At 39.6% G+C, this 19,421-nt stretch overlaps 1 long non-coding RNA gene across 1 annotated transcript; it reads right to left on the reverse strand.

The window, feature by feature from the left end:
• Nucleotides 1–4,158: 4,158 nt before the first annotated feature.
• On the reverse strand, nucleotides 4,159–18,508 carry LOC116742697. The gene is made up of 3 exons (XR_004346539.1): nucleotides 18,479–18,508; nucleotides 8,412–8,413; nucleotides 4,159–4,292 (listed from the first exon to the last, which is right to left on the reverse strand). It is a non-coding gene; the product is annotated as an uncharacterized LOC116742697 (long non-coding RNA).
• Nucleotides 18,509–19,421: the final 913 nt, after the last annotated feature.

Here is a 19,421-nt window from a genome sequence, read left to right on the forward strand (position 1 = left end):
CTGAATAAGAATAATTTAAGTATAATTTGAAGGTCAGTGCACCCACAAGGAAATGAAAAGTGTCAACCAAGAACACTTACCATGTTTTGTTTTGTTTTTCCTCTTTGCAAGCAGACGACAAAATTTGTATTAGGCTATTTTTTTGCCCTAACCTGGGTGTCAATACTATCATTAAGGTTGTTCATAATTCTGAAGCTGGATTTAATACCAGGAGAATAAGGGCTAATATCTACATTATAGGAATTAATGGGAAATGATGTTCTAATAATCAGAAAATTTGAATGATCCAAAAGATTAAATATTTATAGAAAAAGCTGTTATTTTTTTGTTCAGAAAATAATTCTAAAGATACTGTGACAGCAGCAGTAAGATTGTAATTATAACCCTCCGATGGCGTCTATAACTCAGACCCTGACACATCACCCCACTCTGTCCTCTTCAGCTGCCAATGTGGCAGCAACGATGCTTAGAGATTGTAGACGTGGATGTGGCCTCCACCAGTGCAGATAAAAAGCATCACTACTGAGTCAGAATAAGTCACTTGTACTACATTATGAATGGATTTGTTTAAAAACTCATTTGTTTTTATACATTGACATAGATATTTTATAATTTATGCATTCAAACTCTGAATTGTTGGGAAGAATGTCATAAAAGTTACATAAATAGCTGGTGAGATTCCATTTGTGTCAACAGGAGGGCAAACACGGAATAACCTATTTTTTTTAATTCACAGAAAAAGGAATAATGATGATATAAAATTTCCCCAAACATCTTCCCATTAGGGGGATGAACACAGCTGAAAATATAACTCCTTTCGAATCCCTCTGAAACATTTGCAGAATTTACATAAATTCCGCAGGGGACAATATTAACTGTGCTTCATCAGGAGGAGTGTTCCGTATTTTATGGCTTTCTCTTATGCAGATATACTCTTCAGGAGATATATTTTAAGTTACAAGAATTAAAAAAAAAAAAATCGTGAGTGCCATGCACCTGTTAGAGGTACATGTAGGACTCTACCTGTAGGTTGCACTCTTTGATTTTTTTGCACATCTTGTATTTTATATATTGAGAAATAAGTCCTATCTCTGAAAAATAATCCCTTAACAAAGCCATTTAATATTTTTTCAAACAATTAAAAATTTCACAATGGTTAGCTGCAATAAAATATTTAATATCTCAGGTGGGATGCCCTTGACTATAAGGAAAATAAACCCTCATTTCATTTTGGCTTAAAAAATGAGGTCATTAATTATCTCCCAAACAGGACGTCTGGAAATAGGACCGCTCTGACGATGGTGTAGCAGCGGTCAAAACACACTTCTCTGCACACGTTTGTCTCTGTCCTCCTGATGAGCTGGCTTCATACTAAGTCTCCAATCATCAAATCCATCGGAGGTGCAAGGAACAAGGCAACTAGGAAGTATTCATTTCCCAACACCTTCCACCAAGAATTCCCTTCATAGTGTTGAGTCCCCTGGTCATTCCTAAACCAATCACCCTGGAGGAGAGAGAGATTATGAAGAAGGGCTTAATTTGAGGATCCAATGGGTGTTGAGGAGACAACCTCCAGAGGTCCCACATCTTAATCCTCGGATGGGATACCAGGACCGGAGCTTTCCTGGGGAGAACCCAGGGGCTCTGAGAATAGCGCAGATTAATAAACATGAAGTTTTAGCTTCAAATCTTTATTATTCAGCTATCAGTTACTAAAACAAACATTCTCTCCAGACAAATGAAAACAGTTGACTGACAATAGTCTCTGACGATTGACAAGCAACAGCGTCTGGAAGACAACGAGGACACCCAACTCTATTAAAATCTTGTTCTGGGCTGTTTTTGCAAACTCCAGCCTTCCAGATGGTGAACGCACAGCGCCGCACTAGTATTTAATGTCGCTGTCACAGTCAATGTAAGAAGCTGCTATCTAATACACACACTGCGTCTCGTTCCACATCGCACACGCTGTTCTCTGTAGCCCATGGACACTCGGGTTTGCATACAATGAACACAGAAGCTTTGGCAGGTGAATAATATACACTAACGGGCTTCCTCTCTGTAAAATTGTTTGGGACAAAACAGCATGATTCAATAGTAGTCAAGGTGCATAGTCTTCAGTCAACCAGGTAGATTCCACCTCTGTCAACAGAGGAGCAGATACAGAATAACCTTTTTCTTAATTCACAGAACAAAAGAATAATGATGGCCTGACTTTTCCCCAACTCCCCTCCCTAAGCAGTGAACATGGCTGAAAATATAATTGTCCTCCCTCCCCTTTGAAAGATTTGCAGGATTTGCAGAAATTCAGCAGGGGATCATATTAAGTGTGTTTCAATCAGCAGGAGAACTTTGTATTTTATGGTTTTCTTCTATGCAAAAATGCCCCTAGGATGACATATTTTAAGTGAGGTGAATATTTTAAAAATACAAGTGCATGTACATATTAGAGCTGAAGGTGAATGCATGAAAATTGCTCATAATGTTAAAGGAAACCTTGCATTGATGGCCGCACTCCTCCCTTTTGTGGGAAGTAACGAGCTTTGATTATAACTTGGGTTTTGATTTAAACATCCTCCTTGACTCTTAATCTTGAAGCTGTATTTCTAATATGTCACCTGAGGAGCAAAACAGGAAAAAAATTAATGAGGGAATGAAAATAAGGAAGTCTTCTATACCTTGTTGCTGATGTAGAAGAAGAAATTTGTGTGGTAAAATAGAGTGGCAACAGCAGGTGGCAGTGATGAAAAAACACAAATGTTCCTGGTATAATATATCGTATCCAGCAATCCTGATGTTGGGGGTAGCTCTTAGAGCTGAAAAGAAAGATATAAAAGATAAAAATCCTCTAAACTTTGGTGCTTAAACCTTGAAAATGTCAGAATATGATTTTATGATCTCAAATTAAATAATAGCAATGCTGGATCCCTATTAATTTACTAGCTGGGTACCGAGGTCCAGCCTCAGCAGAACAGGATTGCCTGAGGGGAGACGGAGTCGGCGAGGACAGAAGACACAACACCTCTTAGGATGCAGGAATTCTGACAAACTTTATTGCACACACTATACCTTTTTGTACTTTCAAGACAATAAACTGATTTTAGTTTATTACTTTATCAATCATCACCATCATTTTCTCAGACCAAAAAGAACCTTTTACATAAGCATTTCACACACGCAGTTTACATAATTTTCTTATTATATCTGTAATTGTCCCTTGTGATTGAGAGCATTTGTCCCTTGTGGCTAAAAAACGTCCTTTGTGGTTTCCTCAAAATTCTCAAAAGTCGTCATGTCCTTTTCCTTGGTTCGCTTTGCTTCAGTGCTTTACTCCCACATACTCTGCGTCAGCGCCCTTTTCTTTGTACGTTTCGCCTCAGTGGTGCAGGTAAAAAGCCTTGTCACGTCTCACTCTTGGCTTAACCTAAAGACTCTTAAAGCTTTTTAATGTTTAATCATCATTAAATCAAAAGCATTTCATCAAAGCATTCTTAAAACTTCTTAATTTTATTTATATACATTTTCATAAAACACGAAAATATATACTAACAGGTGGACACAATTTATGTGGCCACTCACTACACATACGGGGAAGCCAAAGCAGTGGGTTTGGGGGCCATGGTGGTGAACATTGAATCTTTAATCTAGACTTTAGATCTTCCTGAAAATATTTACAATAGATCTTTTGTCCCTTATACTTATTAATATAAAACCCAGGTTTACAATTTAACTTTAACGTTGCAGCTGTATGTTCCATTAAAAAGTGTTTCATCATAACTTTATTTCTTATTAAACTTCCCTTGTGCCAATACCAATGTACTCCAAATATATCTTGCACTCCCCATTTTGGTCATATATCATCTAACTTTTCCATTAACGTAGACTGTTGCAATATAAACATTCCTATAGCATTACTTTTAATCCAATATGCAGGTCAATAAGTAGGAACAGCTGGTGTAGTTGGAGGGGGATTTTTAGGTTTTTCCCACTTTACTCTATATAGAAGCCTTTCTTAAAATCCCCCATGAGTAATGGGAATATTAGTACTAATACAAGCAAATACTCAGAGCTTTTATTATATACATGGGAAATTGAGAGAATCCACGCTGTGGGAAGCTTTGCTTTCCCATGACGTACATACCCGTGCCTGCCATGCAGGCACTATTGTTCTCAGCCTTGCTGAGGCACAGCAGCACTTTTCAGGGTCTCAGCCTTGCTGAGGCCCAGCAGTACTTTTCAGGGGTCTCAGCTTTGCTGAGACCCAGCAATACTCTTCAGGTGGCTCTCCACAGCTGGGGTTACTGTTCAGCTCCCAGGCTGGCTTTCAAGTCACAGCCAACCTGTAGTACCCCTGGGACTTGCAAATGGTGTATAGCAGATCTGTGTTTTGGAGAAGGAGATACAGAAGAGAACTGTTCCAGTTTCTCTGAGGATTTTCCCTCTGTTGGTATAATGAATGGCCCTGGGAAATCCAAATGTCTTCCAAGATCTCCCTTGCTAAAACGACACAACCTGAAGTGTGCAGTTAGTACTTACTGTTTGCTTAGAGTGTAATCCAAAAACCTCCATTCCAAATAAGGTGAAAAATATTAAAATGTTTTTGTGACTTACCAATTTTTTTTCCAAACACAAAGTGCAGGGATAATTGCATCTCCAATAAGTTAATTTTCATTACTGAATTTGGGAGGTGATAGATTTGGAGCCTATATCACTGATTTAAAAGGGCTTCCTTCAAACATGTGAGTTAACACTGTAAAGTCCCTATGACAAAACACATGAGAAAAACTTTTTGAACTTAACACAGGTAGAGATTTCTTAGAGAGAACAAACACACACAAAAAACTATATAAAATCAAATAAGTAATAAACCAGACCTCATTCGAATTAGAATCTTCTGAGCATCAAAAGATACTGTTCAGAAAATAAAAAGGTAAGCCCCAGTCTGGGAAGAAAATATTTATAATACATATATATGACAGAAACTTATATTCAAAAAGTAAAATCAAATCTTAAGAAATGATAATAAAAATACAAAATAAGGCCAATGAAAAAGCAAATAACCAGAGCAGACACTTTACCAACAAAGCTTTATAACGGCCGGAAAAGCACATGCTCAGTGTGGGAAAGCACAAATCAAAACCATGACGCAGCACCTTGGAATGGCTGAAATTAAGTAAGAGGACAATAGTAAATATTGGCAAGATTGTAGAGCAATGGGAACTTGTGCACTGCTGGTGGGAATGGTTTGGTAGATCCTTACAAAGTTACACATATAAAAACAAAACAATTTAAAGGGCTGATCCCCATGGGTGTGAGGGGTACATTACAAAAGTGGTCCCCAGCACAGAGGGTGCAGCAGAAAGCACCCAGGCACTAAGGCAAATGCCGTAATGCCACCGTTTGCCTTGACAAGCCCTACTCTACTCTGTGGAGTCTGTCTCTGTTCAAGATCCCTTGTCTTAAAAACACATTGCTTCCATTTATAGCACACAATGTTCATTTTTAATAACTGTTAAATAATGTCAATAAACAGAAAACTCAGATTGTGCAGGAAAAAATGGATTCTAAATTACTATACAAACTGTTTTATAAAAGTAATTATCTAAATACAATAACTTTTTGTCCAACATATACCTAGATAATTCCTTAGAAATTACAGAAACCTGTTAACACTTATAAGGTAGAGTGAGTATTAAGTTACCTATTTCCCCTAGATATAAGCTTATATCTGCAACTACCTGCTGAACTTCTCAATTTTGAATGCCAAGTAGAAGCACATATTCCAAAGAGTTACGTATTTGAGTTTAGCACATATAGACTCATCCCTGTTCCTGAATCCTGTTGTCCTGTTAGACGTGTTTCCTAGGTTTTTATTCCTGGTTCCCTCACCTGCTATTGAGTTGTCCTTGGGCATTTGCTTTAACCACTCCTTTCCTGAATTTTCCTACTTGTAAAATGAGATTAATAACAGTTTCTACCTCACACCTTTTTAATGAGGCTTAAGTGCATGCTTATATGACACGTCTATAGAAAATATTACACAATTGTTAGCTTTTGGTATTCTTAGACTTATTTCACCACTTCATCTCACATACACAGACTCAAACATGGAAATAAAGAGGTACCATAAAGAATGGAGAACACCAGAAAATGCTTATTGAATATCAATTATATCTCAATATTGCTATTAAAACAAAGAGATAAGAGAAAAAACTCATCCCATAAAAGACAATTAATATACCCTACAAGAGAGAAAAACAGAATCAATCGAGCTATCTAAAAGAATGCTATAACTAGTATGTTCAAAATCATCCCAAGGATAAGGGAAAAATAAATTCCATGAAATAAGATCAGAAATTTGTGATGAAAAAAATAAGATGAGAAAATTAGTTATGTAAACTAGCCAGGTGGACTATAAAAAATAGACAATAGAGTCTAAATTGCTTAAGAACAATTAGTTAACAGGACTTTGCTCCCCAAATTAGAAAACTGGCAAGTAGAACTTTAGACATTATAGAAAATAAGAAACTATGGAAGAGGAAATAAGAAAATGGAGCATAGATTGAGAAGGTCTAACATATATCTAATAAGCTTTCTGGGAAACAAAAATTGGAGAACACAGTGAAGAGGAAATACTTAATGGACGTTGCCAGCAGTGTTTCGAGAAATTAAGAAAAACACGAATCCTAAAATTGAAAGATGTCCCCAAATAATAATCAATCGGAATAAATCGTAAAGAAACACAAAATACATACTTAAGCATGCGGAAGGCAACTCTACTGAAAACAATATTGAGTTAGAATGGATTTCCTGAAAGACTCAATGTAGACGGTAACTCATAAAGCAAACTGAATTTATTTCTCTCCAATAAATGGAAGGAAGCCTGCATAGTCAAGGGTTAATGTTTGAAAGTTCAGAAAAATTGTCCTGGAGAGACAGAAGTAGAAGCTTCCAGACCCTGAAAGGTTTACAAGGTATGTATAGAGTTTTGAGTGAAAGCAGCTGCTGAGCGAGAGGCTTATCAAAAAGGTCAATTCTGCCTCCGGGGCCTCAGCCATATTTGCACACACGCACACACACATGCACACACACAGACCCACACACATGCACGCACACACACACACAGACAGGCAGTCAATTAGCTTGAGCATTTCTGTAGGGAGGCGAGTCTGGTTATGTGTTAGGGATAGCTCCAGTGGCTTCATTAACCTTGAAGATATACAACATAAAATACAGCCATAGCAGGCACTGATGATGTTTACAGACATATGCAGAGTCCCCAGGTATTAATTCAAAGCTGTAGAATGAGGAAAAGAGTCTGATACCCAAGGTCTCTGTGAGTCAGGCCAACGGCCCCCTGCAAAATAATAGAGGGAACAGCAGAATTTTAAAAATAAAATAACAACGTTAAAAACTATAAAGGGACAACATTCAGAATAAACACTTGTTTCCAAGTTGATAAAATGCTATAAGACAATGTACTAACATCCCCAAAATGTGAAGGAAAATTGCTATTTAAAATTCTATGTCAAGGTACAACCCAAAGTGAGAATAAAATAGACTTTTGTCAGATGCAGTAGAACAAAGAAGACTTTATATGTATAGACCACCTTCAAATGAGTTACTAGCTAGAGGATGTAATAAAGCAAAAATAAAAATAAAAATGAACCCAAAAAGAAATGGTGAGTAAACTACAAGTAAGGCTTATGCACCACATCTACAGACCATTGCTTAAAATGATCACCATGCTGCTAGCAACTGTGTGTATGTATGTGTTTATTTAAAGCAAATTAGAATACCAGAAAATAATATCACAAGGCTTGAAAGAAAGAAGTATAAAAAGGTCTCTTATTCTCAAAGGAAGTAATCCAAAGGGTTAATATAGTACCCCAAGAAAATTATATATCTAGATATGTATATTAAATATTTATGGGTAACTACCCCCAATATGCAAAGGATAATGTTCAAACCAGCAGTGAAAAACTGGACAGAAATACTCTAAAGAGAGAAAGAGGTAGGCAGCTTGTATCAAAAAATCACATCTTAGGGCCCGACTCTTCATTTGTCATTATATATATTTTTTAAAATTCCAGAAAGTCGACAACAAAAAAGCAAACCCAATTCAAAATGGGAAAAGTATCAATATTTGAATGCACATTTCTCCAAAGAAGGTGCACAAAAGGCCAAGGAGCACAGGAAAATATGCTCAATATCATTAGCCCATAGGAAAATTCAAATAAAATCACATACCACTTCACACCTACGTGAATGGATATATTTTTAAAATAAATAAACTGGGGAAGAGGATGTGGAGAAATTGGGGATGCTTGTGCACTGCTGGTGAGAATGTACAACAGTTCGGCGTCTGGGGAGCATAGTTTGGTGTTTCCCTCGAAAATGAAACATAGAACGACTCTATGACTCAGCAATTCCACACCTAGGTATATATCAAAAAAAAAAAAAAAAGAAAGCAGGGGCTTGAACAGATATTGGTACACCAGTATTCATAGAGCACAGTGGCCAAAGAGAGAAACAGCTCACGTGTCCATCAACAGATGAACGGATACACAGACTATGGTATTTTATACAGTGGAGTGTTAATCAGTGATCAAAAGGAATGGAATTCTGATACATCAACAGGAATGGATCTTGATAACAATATGCTAAGTGAAATAAGGCAGACACGAAGGACAAATATTATATAATTCCACTTAGATGAGGTACCTAGAATAGTTAAATTCAAAGAGACAGAAAGTAGAATGGAAGTAGCCAGGGACCGTGGGGAGGCATGAATGGGGAGTTATTGTTTAGTGGGTACAGAGCTTTTGTTGGAGATGATGAAAACGTTTTGAGAATAGACAGCTGTGATGATCACACATTGTGAAGGTATTTAATGCCCTTGATTATATAGTTATAAACGGTCAAAATGATAAATAGTATGTTACGTACATTTTGGCACAATAAAAAATTTAGCAAACCATATACAGCAACATATAAAGAGGATTATACATCATGATAAAGTGAGATTTTTCTCAGGAATGCAAGGTTTTGGGGGTTTTTTACCCTGAAAATCAATCAATGTAATACAAATACTAATAAGATAAAGGACAAAATCACATAATCATCTCAATAGACACAGAACTAGTTGGACAAACATCCAACAGCCTTTCAGGATAGAAACACTCAACGAACTAGGAACGCACAGTAACTTCTTCCACCTTATAACGGACACATAGCAGAACCACACATGAACGTCATACATAATGGTGAAAGATCAGGAACAGAAGAAGCACGTCAGCTCTGGCCACTTGTATTCAACATTTTGCTGGAGGATCCAGCCAGGGAAATTAGGCAGGGAAAAAAAGAAATTTGGATTAGAAGAAAAAAGACACCTCCAATAGCAGGTGTCATGACCTTAAATACAGAAAATCCTAAATTATCCACTAAACCAATAATCAAGCTTAACAAGGTTGCAGGCTAAAAGATCACTATAAAAATCATAAAGTAGCAATGAACAATGAAATTAAGAAAGACTTCTATTTATAATACCATCAAAAAACATACTTAGGAATAAATTGAACGTAAGTGCAAATTGAAGTGCAAGCTGAAAACTACAAGACATTGTTGAAAAAATTAAAGGCGCTCCTTAGAAATGGGAAGGCATCAGTTGTATGGAAATCACATGGGAAATATAGTTAACTTATCTTCCTGACTTTCGAAATTAGCACAATACCATGCTTTTTTCAAATGTGAATAAATATAAGTAAGTATGCATTGCAAAAGCCCCTCAGAAGGACCAGAAAGAAATATCATCTATGTAAATCAAATAAAGATACAGAGGAAAGTCAATGCTTCAGCAGGGAGGCCACTATATCTTCTGGGAGACAGGACGGCACACAGGAATGAACAGATTCAGATGATAAAGTCTGAATGGGTAAGAGTCACATCAGATCTTCGGAAAGCTCCACTGGCCCCTAAAATCCATCCTGTCACGTATCTGGCTGGAAAAGTTATGTACTTAGTCTAATTCGGATATGATTTGCTAGTTCTTATCTGAACCAGGAAGAATTTTATGAACTTAATCTTACAAATTTAGAACGTGACTACAGAGGGACAGACAACACAGAACATTCAGACACCAATACACAAATACTCCCTTATCAACCGCCCCACATGAACACAGTCTAGGCTGAAGTGCTTTCCTCAACCTGGAGCTGCTGAGCTAAAACAACGGTCATTAAAAAAAAAAAGAAAAGAAAAGAAATGGGAAGACCTCTATGTTTATGGATTGGAAGATTTAATATTAAGATGGCGATACTCCACAAATCGTTTTACAGATTCAAAACAATCCTTCTCAAAATCGCAGTCTGCTTTTCACAGAGACTGACAAGCTATGCTAAAATTCATGCGGAAATTCAAACGACCAGAACAGCCAAAACAATCTTAAAAAGAAGAACAACCTTGGGTGGATTCATATTTCCCAGTTTCAAAAACCTGCTATGGTAAACAAGACCAGGGTGGAAAAAGCGTAAAGGTAGACATGTGGTCCATTGATTTTGAAGAGGACGCCAAGACAATTCAAGGCATAGAAATAGTGCCTTCCACAAATGGTGCTGGGACATGGGGAATCTGTCCACAGTAGGATGGAGTTGGCCCCTTTACCTCCTACCATGTCAAAAAACTACCCAAAGTAGACGCAGAACCTAAGTGGAAGTGCTAAAACTGAAGCTCTTGGTAGAAAACAAAGGAGTAAACCTTCATGACCTTGGCTTAAGCCAAAAGACATGAAAACAGCAAATCAATGCCTGTGACTATACGGAACAAAATGTACCCACGTGTTGAAATCATTAACTTTGTGTGGTGAGATTATGAGCACACATTTTATGTCTTCTACTTGTATGTTTCCAAATTTACTGAGTAAAGATGGATTTTTATGGGGAAATATCCACTCTATTTTTAAAGTGTTGGGAAGGTTCTTCTCCAATCATTTTCATTTGTCTCTCTTCCTATTTCGCTCTCTCCCAAATATGTATATGTACATTTGAAAGTTTAAAATATTCAGAAGATAGATACTAGATGAGTAAGAAGTATTATTTAAAGATGGAGATTTCTCAGATTTTGAACTGCATTTTTTTGCCCCCCAAATGATTTGAAGAGCAACTAATAAAAATTCTCTCAAAAACTTTTTTATGCCTAAACCTAAAGAAATTTCTACAAGTCCAGTCAGATTGCGATTCTAACCACATTTATGTTAAAGTAACATTCAGCAGCTATTTGTTTAAAACGGCATTTGTACATTATTAATTAGTAGGTTCTCTAAGAGTGATACATATTTTTAGCTACACATCAGATGTTTCTTCAATATTTCCTGCATCTTCTTTGCACCTATCAAGCAATAATAATAATAACAACAACATGAACAGCAAAAGCCTTCCTATGTGCCAAGCGCTTTCAAAATTGTTTTGCATTCATTAACTCATTTAATCATGAAAACGACCCTTTGAAATATTACTAATCCCTCTCTATGGGTTGAAGGGACAGGGCACAGAAAGGTTGGGTAACTTCCCGTGGTCACACAGCACGTACATGGTGGAGCTGGAAATCCAGGAAGCATGATTTCAAGGTAAACTTCTCACCAGTGTGCTCTACTTTGGATCTTCCTGTAATGCACACGCACACACTCGCCCACACACACTTAAATGACTTCCTTTCAATTTTGTTTAAATCGCAACCTTCCCCAAACCGACAACTCAGTCTTTTCCTTTGTTTCATGAAATATCCCACAGAGCCCCCAGTGGACCGTTACCCTCATGGTGATGAGTCAATAAAGTCAAACTTGACTTTCTTGTCTGCAGATCTGTCCTTGGGTGTCTTAGGCTGATTACATAGAATAATTTCCACAAATACTCTAGGAGGTACCTTATTATATGCCTTCTTTATCGAGGTCAATTAATGTTCTCAAGTTTACACAAATAGTAATTACCAAGGACAAGACTCACATCCCAGCCTGATGTCTCTAGAATCCTTGCTCTTGGTGACGGTGGTGTCAGGACCACAGTCAAAACTGTGGATAAGAATTCTTGAGGATTCCTTGTATCCTTGTCACCAACATTTTGACAGCTATAACCAAAAGAAAAGTACAAAGTTGCCCAAGGAAATCGGAAATTAAGAAGAACTATGGGCTGGGTTTGTAATATATAAGCATTAAAGATAGAGGCCAAAAAGGATGAAGACAATGTGAAAGGTGGGAAAACACCAGCTTTGGGGAGGTGGCACACAGACCCCAGAAGACAGCCTGGACAGAAAGAAGGTGAGGTGTTGTCACATCTGTGAGCCTCAGTAAAGTTAAAAAAGTTTGTGCATTTGAGTAGAAATTCCATAATTCCACAGCGGTTTTAGCAGTGATGGGGTTGAAACCCTACATTTCAGGGGTAGAAGTTTGGGGAGGGAATTGGATGTAATAAAAATAGACATAGCAGATGTAAAGCCTTTTTTTTTTTTTTTTTTTTTAAGAAACTGGCCTTAGCAAAGAAAAGGGGCTATTTTCAAGTGTGATACAAGGTCATTTGTTTTTACATTTGGTTTACAGAAAAGTAAGAACGTTTATAGCTGGAGGAAAAAGTTCTAGTTCAGAGAAATAGGTTAAAATTAGAGGCGAGAGAAAAAGGGGGAACACTTGCTAGAGGAAATTATGGGAGGAGATAACAAAAAATAAAATCAAGATTATAGTTTTGGAAGCTGACACTCTTGGTTATTGGTAGAGAACCTGAAAACAGATAAATGCTCCCACTGAGATCAATTAGAAAAGTTAAATAAAATACCAAAAATAGTTGGAAGGAATTAGAGGGTTTCTAGCATACCCAGGACTTAAGTGGCCAGAGCCTGGGGGAAAGGGGAGCGTGTGTGGGAGAGTTTAAGTTTACGCAACTGCGGTCCCGAGGAGACATTGCCCACATTTGTCTCCATGACGGACAGCATGCCAATCATCCACTAACGCAGAAGAGTAAGGAGCAAAGCACAAAGGGTTGCAAGCAGAATGGAGCTACTGGGACACGAAACGGACTGTGGGATTCAAGCAGAAGGTGAGTCCTCAGAATCAGTTCTGTCCCTGGGGTCCTACCCTCCAGGAACGTAGATGAACCAAACGGAGACTATGATTTGCAAAGACAATACACTCTAGGCTATAAACCACCAATCAGCACCTAAGAGATGTGAGGTTATCTGCCTTTCCGTTTCCTCCGTAACTGCCAGAATACAGGATAAATGTCCTCTGAAGGTAGAGAACATCGCCTGTAACCTCTTCAGTTTTTCATATAAAATTCCCCGCAGTCATTCAACGAAGTAAAAAGCATGCTAGGACAAATAAAGGAGGAAAACAGACAACAGAAACAAAGCTATAAGTGACCAACATCAGAGTGGGTAGGAACAACTAACTACAGGTATAATATTTATATTTCAATGAAAAATATAACCATCATACCAGTGGAAAATGGGCAAAAATTTGAGTAGACGCCTTACAAGCAGAGATTTCCAAAAGGTCAATAAGCATCTGAAACTGTGTTCAACTTCGTTAGTCATCTGGGAAATGTAAATTAGGATCTCAGTTAGATTCTATAGAACACAGTTTCAGAGAATGAAAATGGCTAATTTGGGGGGTGGGTGCATACAATTACGCATCAAAAGACACGCACAAAACTGCTCATATCAGCACTATTTGTAAGAGCTATGGCATGGAAACAGCCCAAATACCCATCAACAATACAAGGATAAGTTGTACTATAATCACATAAATTTACACTAAATAATGAGAATGAATGAAATAATGATAAGCAGACAGCATAGTTGAATGTCAAAAATACAACACTGAAAAAACTCTAATCACAAGCAGTTTGTATTATATAATTCCACTTATGTTAAGTTTAAAAACTGGGAAACATAACCTAAGCTGTTAGAGTCAGAATAACAGCAATCTTTGGGGTGGGTGGTGACCAGATGGGGCCACAGGAAGGACCATCTCTCTGCCCCAAATCACGCTGTCTTACCTATCTTTTTGCTTTAGCCATCGCTGTAGCCTTGAGCTCTGAATGCAGGTGTTCTCTGGCCACGTTTACATAACTTGCCCCTGTGTCTCTCATCTTGCGCCCGGAGCATCTCTGCAGCTGCGCTCGGGATAACTGTGGGAATCCCCTCAGACACACTGGAACCGTAAACTTTCCCATTTGTAGAACTCATTGTAATTATGACTAGCTATTCGATATTTACATACCTTGGGAAAGTAGGAAATGTCTGCTTTGTTCGGTATTTGCCTTCTTCAATGTTTGTTGAATGAATACAAAACCCACATCCTCTCCAAGTGACCCCCCCCACCCCCTCTTCCTCCCTGGTCTTGGTCTCCTTCCCCAGTCTGCTGAGTTGGATTGGAATTGTTCAAGAAAACCTCAACAACTCCAAGCTTTATGTAAAAGGTACAGATGTTTTAAATCCATCAGTAAATGCTATGAATAAGGTATCATGGGGATACACGAACGAACACTGTGATTATGCCAGGCGGGGTAGACAAGCAGCGCTCCAGAGAGGATTGAGGTCTTGAGATAAATTTTGCCGAAAGAGAGCAACTTGATTTGACAGGAAGAATTAGTATAAGAAAACCCCCCAAAGGGAAAACATGTGGATTCATCCACTCAGCGCACACAGTTCCGGGGTGCACAGAGATAAACACCCATCAGCTGCTCCATCAGATGCTGAACCAACACAGGAGAAAGTGACCGGCCAATGACAGCAGTGACATGTGCGCACGGCTCCCAGCTCTCTGCAGCTCTGTGGTGTGTGAAACCGCTTTGGCTGAACACCCGAATAAAGACGCCAGCACGGTACGGGTTTATTTCTTCCATATACAGAAAAGTCCGGGCTAGGCAATTCCAGGCATGCTCAGAGACTCGGTGTGAGAACCCGGGGTGTGCACCCTGCGATCCCACAGGCTGGGACCGGGACTGCTGTGGTGCCGGCGCCTCATTCTGATGTGATGCTGCCCCAGGAGGTCTCCTCTCCTGCCTGCTCGGAGCAGGCAGCAGAGAAGGTAACAGGGAGGGGGCAGACCTTTCCCTGAGCCCGGCACTCACCTGGTTGCACTGCCAGGCCTTCCCCGGAGCCCGGCTGGGAAGGGGAGTCACTACACCCCCTGCCCCGGGAGCAAGAAAGGGAATGGCAGCAAGTGTGGGTGCTGGGACCCAGCCCCGCTGTGCGCACATGTGGAAATAGCACGGATATTCACCCCGAGCTCCGACTGCAGAGGAGGGTTTTCAAAGAGGGCACAGTGAGTTAGTCCGTCGACGCACGTGGCCTGAGCACCGACACCGCTCCTGGAAAGCAGGCGGCACCGAGGAAGAACTTGGGGGCGCAAACAGGCCCTGACCCTGCTGGAGCATCTTCTTCAAGACACACACGCGGCTGCCTGCGTCCGGTCCCTGGACACCTGCTCGCGAATCACACCGTCTGTACCCCTGCAGACGTCTTCGTTACCAGGGCAACCTCCTTTCGTCTGAGTTTTATTCCTTCAACCTACATTTCTTTCCTTCGATGCACGTAGCATTTTTCAAAAACATTTGATTTGTTTTTTCTTCGTTTTCTCCAAGAGAATTAAATTCTAAGCAGACAGGAAACTATTCGCTGGTGAACTAGTACATGGTTATAATGTGCTGTTTAAATTATAAAGCCCTTCAAGTTAGTGCCTGTAATGTTGGTGGTGAGACCTGCGGGAACAGACTACTAAAACTTGAAGAAAGACAAAAATGAATGTCCAGATAAATGATAGAAATAGACGGATAAGTATGGACACACACGCATATTCTCCAGTTTTAATGATCACTTATATATTTCTAACCTTAAACCTTTGGCTTCCTAGTTGTTTTTTTCCTACCCTCTTTTACTTTCAAGATTAGAATAAAACTACAAGGATACAGTTTGAATTTTAATAACGACAAAATGAATGAACAATGATTAGAAACAAAATGGCTTGATGCTTTCTACTTCCAATGGCTGGAAATCACACAAATGTTTGGACTTAATAAACTTAGTGATTCAACTTTTTAAAACTATTCCAAGTTCTGTTTCTTACAGAACAAGCCAGCCATAAAACGTCTTCTCATGCTTTGAGGCTCTCTAAAAATTGAACTGGAAAATATTCCACTTTCATTATTTTGCAATGAAAAAATGTGGTACCCTTAAATGTGGTCATTTTATTTCACACATGTTATCTATTTGAAATCTGAGCTACTCTATGCCCTATCAACCTATGTAACTCTCTTCTACCCTGACAAAAACTTGCCTTTTATGAGGTCATGGTTAATAGTCCCCAATTCCAATGCCATGCTGACAATCAAAACAAAAATAAATCACAAACTACTACACATTTATATACAGACAAAAATGGTAAGTAAAATATAAACAAATAGAATGACTTTTTGTGAAAATAATAATAGACCCTGACAGAGTGGCTTTGTTCTCAGAAAGGAAAAATCAATTGCAAAGACAAGATTCATTAATGTAATACATACAAAAAATGGCCAAGGAGAAAACACATTATTTACTTGATTGTACTTGAAATCCCATGGGAAATAATGCAACATTTGTTCTTAATAAAATCTCATCGTGAACCAAAAAAAGGAAAATTGAATTAACATGGCTTCTTCAGTCATCAGCACCACGCCTAACCGGGAAGTCGTCACGGGGATTATCTTACGATAACGTGAAAGCCAGCTCGAATAAACATCAAGAGTCAGCTACGGCCACCGCAGTAACTACAGTGACGACAAAATCACTAGTGCTCACGGGGATCAAATCTTAGAATTCTCTCAGGGATGAGCCAGTGTCTCTCTCTGCATCTCCTGGGAAGGGGCCCCCTGGTGGGGCGGGGTGGGCGAGCAGGAGACAGATGGGAGAGAGGCCCCCATTAGACAGGAAGATGAGAGGCCCTGAACCTTCTACCTGGGAGGACGTGAAGCGGAAGGTAGTTAGGGGAGGGACGGTCAAGGTAAGGTTGGAGTCTTGGGTTCTGACCCTCGTCCCACCTGTGAGGAGGAAGGAGAGAATAACACGGTGAAGAGAAAGCCAAAGGGGGAGGAGAATTCCTATTTGGATTTCTAGGAAGAGATTACTCCACTCCACTCTTTTTCCACTCCATGGATTTGAAGACATGCCTCCCACAGACACACACACACTCAAGGTGAAACGTGGAAGGAACAAACGAAAGTGCTACCCTATTTCCCCGGGACTGTTCTGCACACCTGCCCTCTCCCTACCGGGAAGGATCCTGGCTCTCAGAAACACAGGCGTTAGAAATCTGAGGCTCACGCACGTGTGGGGAAGGGGGACCCCAAGGTGAAAGCAGCCTCTGCATAGATGGCCAGTGCATCCTGGATGAGCCTGTGCACCAGGACTGCAGGGGGCGCGGACTTGCACGGCAGGAGGGGGAAGCCAAGTCCCATCTCACTGCAATCACTGCCAGGTCTTCCATGTCACTGAAAACATTCAAATCCTCCGTTTAGCTGCATCTTAAGACCATCTGGAGGATGTTTTCCAAAAATTCTTTTCAAATAGGATACGCATTTTCAGAGTCTTTCCATATCCAAGAATATTTTTCTGCTGACTTCGGTCATGACATACAAATTCCCAAAACTGAATGTCTCCAGTGAAAATCTCTTCTCACTCAGCACTCTCTGAGCCCATTTCGATTTTCTTAGATTTAAGTCCTTTTCGGGCTGACTTCCCTGATACATCAGTTAGCTCTTGTGTTCAGAATATTGCCAAGGCAGAAATGTTTTTTGTAACATGCTGTGTTATTGCTTTAGCTTCATTTATCAGAAGATCGTCCTGGGGTCCACCCCTCGTTTTCATTCTGGTTCTGTTCAACATTCCCCATAACTCCTGCGCCGGCTCCTGGTTTGGGTGAGGATCGGCTCGGGTGTGCTGTTCTGTGCGGAGGGGTATTTTCCCATCACTCCCCCCGGCTCCCCGGCACAACCAGGGATGGAGCTAAAACACCAGGTCACGCTCCCTGGGCATTCGGTGCTGCGTGCCGCCTTCTCCACAGCTGAACGATAGGACTCAGCCACACTCTTGTTTCTTCCTGCGCTTTGTTTCTCTTCCGTCAGATTAGTGGATGCCCACAGCCTCCGTTTCTTGCAATGAGGTCACTGAATACCTACCTATTCCAACCACAAACGCATGGACATAGCAAGGAGATTCTTCTATTTTTTTTTACAGATCTTATTATTAAACCATTCTCAACAATGAATCAAGAGATGAAGTTAGTCTTTTGGAAGATTTTTCTGGAAGTACTCTCTCTGAAACCGAACCACTGTCAGCACTTGTTTACAGTGGCGCTTTAGATGTTTATTAAATTCGCTTAATTATAAAGTCTTTTTCAATTTTTATTTTATTTAGTTATCTTTGGCTGCGTTGGGTCTTCGTTGCTGTGCACGGGCTTTCTCTAGTTGTGGCGAGCAGAGGCTACTCTTCGTTGCGGTGCGCAGGCTTCTCACTGCGGTGGCTTCTCTTGTTGCAGAGCACAGGCTCTAGACACGTGGGCTTCAGTAGTTGTGGCATGTGGGCTCGGTAGTTGTGGTTTGTGGGCTCTAGAGCACAGGCTCAGTAGTTGTGGCTCACGGGCTTAGCTGCCTCGCCGCATGTGGGATCTTCCCGGACCAGGGCTCGAACCTGTGTCCCCTGCGTTGGCAGGTGGATTCTTAACCACTGCGCCACCAGGGAAGCCCTGATTATAAAGTCTTGATACTGCTTAGTAAGATAATGTGATTTCAGTCTGAAATATTCATGTTCTATGTATCAGATTCGTCATCTGGCTTTATATCTTCAATTGAATAAATGTAATATTTTATGAGAATTTATTCATTTTCTCAATAGTCAATGATTCATATTCTTGTCATTAAAATGTCTTTCTTTGCACTGCATCAAATTGTCATTGATAAAGTTTGGGGGGTTATTAGGGCAGGTATCTTTTGTTCTGGTTTTGGGAATAGTGTTTTAAAACGTGAGTTCAATAATTCATGAATAAGTGAATTTTCAGATAGTAGTCAGGAAATGTCATGAACATTTTTCAGGTTGTTTAAATTTATCCTCGACAGTTAATGAATTAAGTCTTGTCCTTGAAATGCCTCATTTTATGTTCATATCCACCAGGGCTTCACCGGGGGACATCACTTTATATCAGAAATAGAAGACGATAACAGTGACATTCGACAACTACTTTACTATGACAGTGACTACACAGTGACCATATAAGTATATATTGTTTGTCTGAAAACTCTAGGCAGCTATCAACAGTTACCTAGAACTCCCTGCTAAGCTACTGATGACTAACCTATAGTAATGCAATTCCCGAAAGAGAAAAAAACACCATTATAATA

The sequence above is a fragment of the Phocoena sinus genome, chromosome 17 (assembly GCF_008692025.1).
Source record: "Phocoena sinus isolate mPhoSin1 chromosome 17, mPhoSin1.pri, whole genome shotgun sequence".
NCBI classification, from domain to species: Eukaryota; Metazoa; Chordata; class Mammalia; order Artiodactyla; family Phocoenidae; genus Phocoena; species Phocoena sinus.